The 6,000-nt window shown below is 40.4% G+C and overlaps 1 pseudogene; it reads right to left on the minus strand.

Moving 5' to 3' along the window:
- The window catches only part of LOC108873083 (contactin-associated protein-like 4), a 102,463-nt pseudogene extending 98,168 nt beyond the window's left edge, over window positions 1-4,295 (minus strand).
- Between the last annotated feature and the right edge of the window lie 1,705 nt (window positions 4,296-6,000).

Consider the following 6,000-nt stretch of genomic DNA (forward strand, 5'->3'; position numbering starts at 1 on the left):
CACACACACACCACACACACACACACACACACACACAGGAACATAGGTACATATGCATTTGCACAGACACGCAGGTTAGGAGAGCAGCAGCACTATCTGTCATTAGGCTGTGATTAGAACACACACTCCACTGACTCCAAATCAGCTGAGATGAGAGATAACAATCCCAAAGGGAACTTATGCAACCATACTACAGAGACAGAGAGAGAAAAGTTTAACATAACCTCATACGCCTCCTTTGTGCCTACACTTATGTGTGTTTTTTTTCTCTGACAGATGCAGCATCCTATAAACACACTTTGCTTTGCTCCTGCTTATTGCCTATGCATTTGAGGGAAGATTGCTCAGGTAATTGGAGGAGATATGAAGAAGTGCTTATTCGTTCCATTAGACTTATGAGGTTCATACAGAGAGTTTGAGAATTTTACGCTCTTAAAGAGCAGATGAAAAGGCTGTGATAGAAGAAAGAGCTAAACTTTTAATCAAACACCCAAAACAAAAATCATGACTTTAAAGCTCCTATGATTTGGAATATCTGTCTTTGCTGCCCCCTTATGTACTATCAACAAATCAGTGTGGCAAAAGCAAAATAAAACAAAACAAATAAACAGAAAATCACTAAATATTTACCATACAATGCTATATATTTACACCCCATTCATTCAGAGTGTCCAAATTCTGTGACATTCATGCTCTATATTGCTCTCAAAAATTGCAATTTTGGGGGGTGAGTGAGTGAAGTGATAATGCAAAATGACAATGAATGAGATTTCACCATGACATTTTGCCAGTTGAAATGCAGGTGCGACTGAGCATTTCATGTGGGACAACTTACACCTTTATCTGTTGTATTAGAGCATGAGGTTTGGTCAATTTGTGCAAATCCCAGCATAACCCCGCCCATTTTCAGCCTGAGCTGAGGTCTGATCAGCCAGAAAACATCTGCATGGATGTGGAGGATCTTTAGTTGAGGTGAATAAATGAATACATGATAACTAAATCATGTTTTTATTTTTAGAAAGAAAAAGAGCTGCAATAATAAGTGAGCAAGATATCTGACTATTTCGCAGTATAGCACCAAACAAAGAAGGAATGAAGGCTTGAACATGAACTTGGTGAGGACTGCCAAATCACTGTGGGTGAATCACTACAAATAAAATGATGATGAAGATGAAAAGTGATGCTGCATTTACCCTTGTGTTCTAATAAGAAATCAGCCGCATCACCACATCTCGTCCCTCCGCCTGCTCCACTCAGAGCTGCTGCTATAGGTTTCTTGCTCAGTCCTGTTCTGCTGTTCCACAACCATAACTTCATTAAACAGCATTTTGCATGCAGCATATCATTTCTTCTCTGAGCTTAGTGATCTCAGACAAATCCCACCAGTAAACTGCAACTGAGCTCTCCCTTACACGCAGAACCACCTGAAGGCAGTCACAGGTGTTGACTGAGCTGCCACTTTCATGTATCAGGAGAAAATTACACACAGATTGCAAGCACAAATTGTACGAACAAAGCAGCATATTTGTATGTACTGTTTAAGTGCTGCAGTTAACACAGCTCTGCCCAGAGTAACCAATGTGTGACTCAGTAAGCATCATTTTTTTAACTGATGATGATAAAAGAATCTAGGATTCATTACATTACAGCATATACAGCATCTATAGGAAAATATTTCAATGAATAATAAACCAGTGAGTTCCAGTAACTGTTTTGACTATGCCCAATTAGCATCTTGCGCTCACAGTATAGAAAAAATAGTTGATCATCTCTAATGACTTGACAAGGGCTTTGCCAAGTGCTGAAAGGTGTGGCTTGAAATTTCAGGATGCTCCCAACCTCCAACCCCTCAACACACCTGCAGTATTAATATCACTTGACTTTGCTTTGTGATACATTACTTCCTCTTTAGATGTTTCTGTTGAATGTCTGCTCTAATTACCTAGTGTGGGCATCAATAATGTGATTAATCTCTTCATAACAAAGCTATCAGCGAAAGCTCAGCCTGTTTAGTGAACAGATTTCGATTTTAATTTCTATTCTGATGTTTGATGTGAACATTAATTGAAGCTCTTTATCAATCTTACAAATCTTAAGAACTGTAAATCTTAGACTGTAAATCTTAAGATGCAGATTTGTCTGCTATTATAAATACCTTCAAAGGCTACTGGGCTCCATGTATATGTGTGCAGCAGGATGATTGTCAGTTTCTGTGTGTAATTTGATGCACATTTGGATCCAGGTATAATTTTCCAAGCATTTCCCTGATGCTGTTATCCGGCTCCAACTCCAACTCTTGCTTCTTTGTCTTTTCCTTTCTCAAGCACTCTTCATGGAGAAACTGTTCTTTTCATGTCAGACCTCAGTCTGCAATCAGTGGGCTCAAACATCCTGTCATGGCATGGTGTCTCCAACTACTCCACCCACTGATTCCCCTAAATAAGTACACTGCTGTTTCAGTGCTGAGCAGGTTCATTGTGACCGGCCACAGAACAGAAACAGAAACATCTGCCCTCTCACGACGTTTTTACCTCCTTTGTTCACTCTGACAAATAGCAGCTCGAGTCAGACCTTGCCTGTGGCACTAGCTCAGCACTAACACAAAGTCAAATAAAATGTGGAAAGAGGTCTGGGCATCTGAGATTATTAAGTGGATGATGTACTCTATGTTTGCTCTCTAAGAGGGCAAAAAAGATTTTCAAGCACTGCTTATTGATTTGAGAGAGACAGCAGCCTTTCTTTTCTTTTGGTTATGGTCTCTGATAGGCACTCTGCTGAGTCCAAACAATTTCCTTCAGGGCAAAGAAATCGCTTAATCTCCCTTATTTTACCCTTTCAAAACCCATAATGTCAGTGCGTCTCTCTCCAGCAGCTGTTGTCTGTCAATATCTGCCATTTATCTGCCTGTCCCCACTCTGCTCACATGGAATCCCATAGTGGTATTTTATTTTCTCAAATGTTTAATGTAATACAACATCAGCCTCATGCTAGATAGATAATTTATCCTCTGACATCCACTTTATTAGGCTGTGTATGTAGTATGCAGTATATGCAGATTGCTCCTATGTAAAAATGATTCTGATGATTCCTTCTGAGGACATTTCCATCAGTGCAATGTATGATCAGGATACCATATGGGCCATCAGTGATGTATGGGCTTATGAGACTCAAGCTTTTTGAGTTAGTTTTTCTTCTTTTCTTCTTTTTTTTTATTAAAGCTTAAAGTGACAACTTATTTCACACACAGTTGCTATTCCACACTGTTCCAAATCACCACCAATCATCTGTTAAATTTATTATGCAGAGAAATTAGAGAAAAATGGGTTTATGAAACATCCTACCACATGAGAATGTGAAGAAAAACCAAGTTGACAAAGAAAAAGCACCTGTTTTTTTAAAGAAAAAAAATAATCTTAATCACAAAATTGTGAAACCACAGAAAAAAATCTCTGATAAGAATGATTTCGCTGCTTTGCATCCAAGTAACTTTAAATTGCACCAGCAGACTTCTGTAGCCTGTTCAGCTCTGCTGGTGCAGGTGGGGCTCTGAGTGCCTTGCTCAAGGGCAACTGTAGCTAAACGAAGGAGAGTGTTCTTCATTCAGTTGTCCCCACCCAAATGCCTCCTACACTGACTCCAACTGCCCCACTGAGGTGCAGAGAGTAGAAATCTGTGCATAAAAAGAATGAAAAAAACAAACAACAAAAAAAAACCAATGAGAAGATATTGCTGTGCATGTTTCCTGAATTCAGATGCCTTTGAAAAAGGCTCATTTGCATTAATCAATTCCCAACATGCTCAGCTAAAAACTAGATTAGTTTTTATAAATGAGAGACAAAATACCTGTATGAGCTCCAGAACTTTATGCTCACACTTTTCCCTGCTGAAGGTGTATGAGCTACACTTTTTTCAACATGAATGTAAACTGAACAGCAGCAGTTCCACAGCTCCACATCAGGTCTCAACTGCCACCCAAAATAAAAATCTCACAGTACTCACCTCCTCTTGTCACCCCGTATAAGCTGAAAAGTATCAGGGCGACCTGTGTAATAATTCCCTGGACTTTTTTACTCCAGAGATCCATGATGAGGTGGAAGGATGCTGCAGAAAAGCCCGCCAAGTGAAGGAGGAAGACAATCTGCCTCTCCTCTCCTCTTTACTCCACTCCACCTCCTCCTCCGCACTCTCACACTTTCCAGATCCCAGATGAATTTTGCACTTGTGGGTCCACAGCACTCAGCAGCATCCGTCTGGCTCCACAGCGATGACAGCAGAGGCAAGAGGCTGCTTTCTGTTTGGCCGCACTCTGCAGAGTGAGTGGATAGATGAGGGAGAGGGAGAGAGACACGGAGGGAGGGAGCGAGAGTAAGAGAGCAAGACAGACACTGGGACGGGGGCTTTCACTACTGTCACTGCTCCGATGAAAGGTACTTTAGTCGTTAAAAGCACTTGATCCTTCAGCAGAAAACCCACTGCAGGCTACACCATTCTGCTCCGACAGTATTTGAGAAAAAGTCATCCTGGGTCCCATTAGGCTCTGGGCTGCTGCTCACAGTCTGTTTGTCTTTATGTAATCCAGCAGTTCAGGTGTGATGGTCATGGAAGGGATCCCCAGCACACTCACTTAGTCAAAGCAACTCAGTTGAAAGTAACCCAGTGGGAGAGGATGCAGGAATTAAAAAGACTGTTCAATATCTAATTATAGATTTTATTCTCTGTACTGCTTCTGTGTCTCATCTTATACATTAACTTGGAGATTGAGAACCAAATTGATAAGATTTACACCCCTTCCTGGGAAAGAAATCTAGTGAAATTGGCTATGTTTCATTTCCTTTATTTAACCACGTAAAAGCATGATCATAATCTCTTTTTGAAGACCTGACCAGAAGGTAGAATAGAACATTGTTATAAATAATAAATACTGTGCTATAACTACAATAAATACTGTACAGTACAGATAACAGAAACAGGCTAAAACACTGTCAGAGTGTAAAAATCAGAATGCAGATAAGATGACCATCCAAACTCACTCATCGACTGGACTTACCTTTTAACCATGCATTAATTGTTCACTTACTTGACTATGCATGATACTGGAAGATACCTCTAGAGGGCACACCAGAGAGCTCTGTATGAATGAGTCCTGCCAGTTCTGCCCTACTGTTCATGGCACATTGCGTCTTGCCTACATGTAGCATTTTTGTCTGAGAACGTGCACAACCAATGCTCCAAACAGATGCAGGATATGTGAGGCAGCCATCATGCGAACGCTTAATTGAAAGCAAGTATATCTCCTGCCTACAAGTGCTATTTTCCTTGAACTGACTTGAATGATGTCTGATGTCTAAACATCACATCCGGGCCGTACTGGTTTTGGTTAGAAAATATAAATGTAACACAGATGAGGAAGGAGGAATATTACTTTCATTTATAAAAGAAGTCACATTGTGGGAAACAACTGAGGAAAAGATAGGAGCATCATGAATCTTTTTGGAGAAAGAAACTTTTAGAAAAAAAAAAAACTTTTCTTTTCACCTTCCAGCCTTTGTGATTAAACAAAAAGACATGGAGACGGGGACTGCTGATATGTCTCCTGTCTGACGAGCAGACTATTGTATGTATGTGTGTGTGTGTGTGTGTGTGTGTGTCCCGTGTACATTTGAAAAGTCTGACACAATCTCTCCACAGTCATCTGTCATTTGAAAACCACCATACAATGGGAAGGTGAGAGAAGTAATTTCTCTGTCTAAATTGGGTTTTCACACTCTTATTTGAATGCTGTGTAAATATCTCAGTTCTGTTGAGTGAAGAAAGAGAACATGCTGAAGTCTTTATCAGTATTATCACAGCTAATATTACTATTCATGGGTCACGTGACTGTGCTTGTTTTATCTGCCATGATGACTTGCTACGCAGTGATGTTAGAGAGGCCTTTCAGGAGCGGAGATGCAGACGGCATGTGAATGAGGGAGGCTTGTGTGTGGAGAGGAAGTGGAGATA

This window comes from Lates calcarifer, linkage group LG16_LG22 (genome assembly GCF_001640805.2).
Source record: "Lates calcarifer isolate ASB-BC8 linkage group LG16_LG22, TLL_Latcal_v3, whole genome shotgun sequence".
Classification (NCBI taxonomy): domain Eukaryota; kingdom Metazoa; phylum Chordata; class Actinopteri; family Centropomidae; genus Lates; species Lates calcarifer.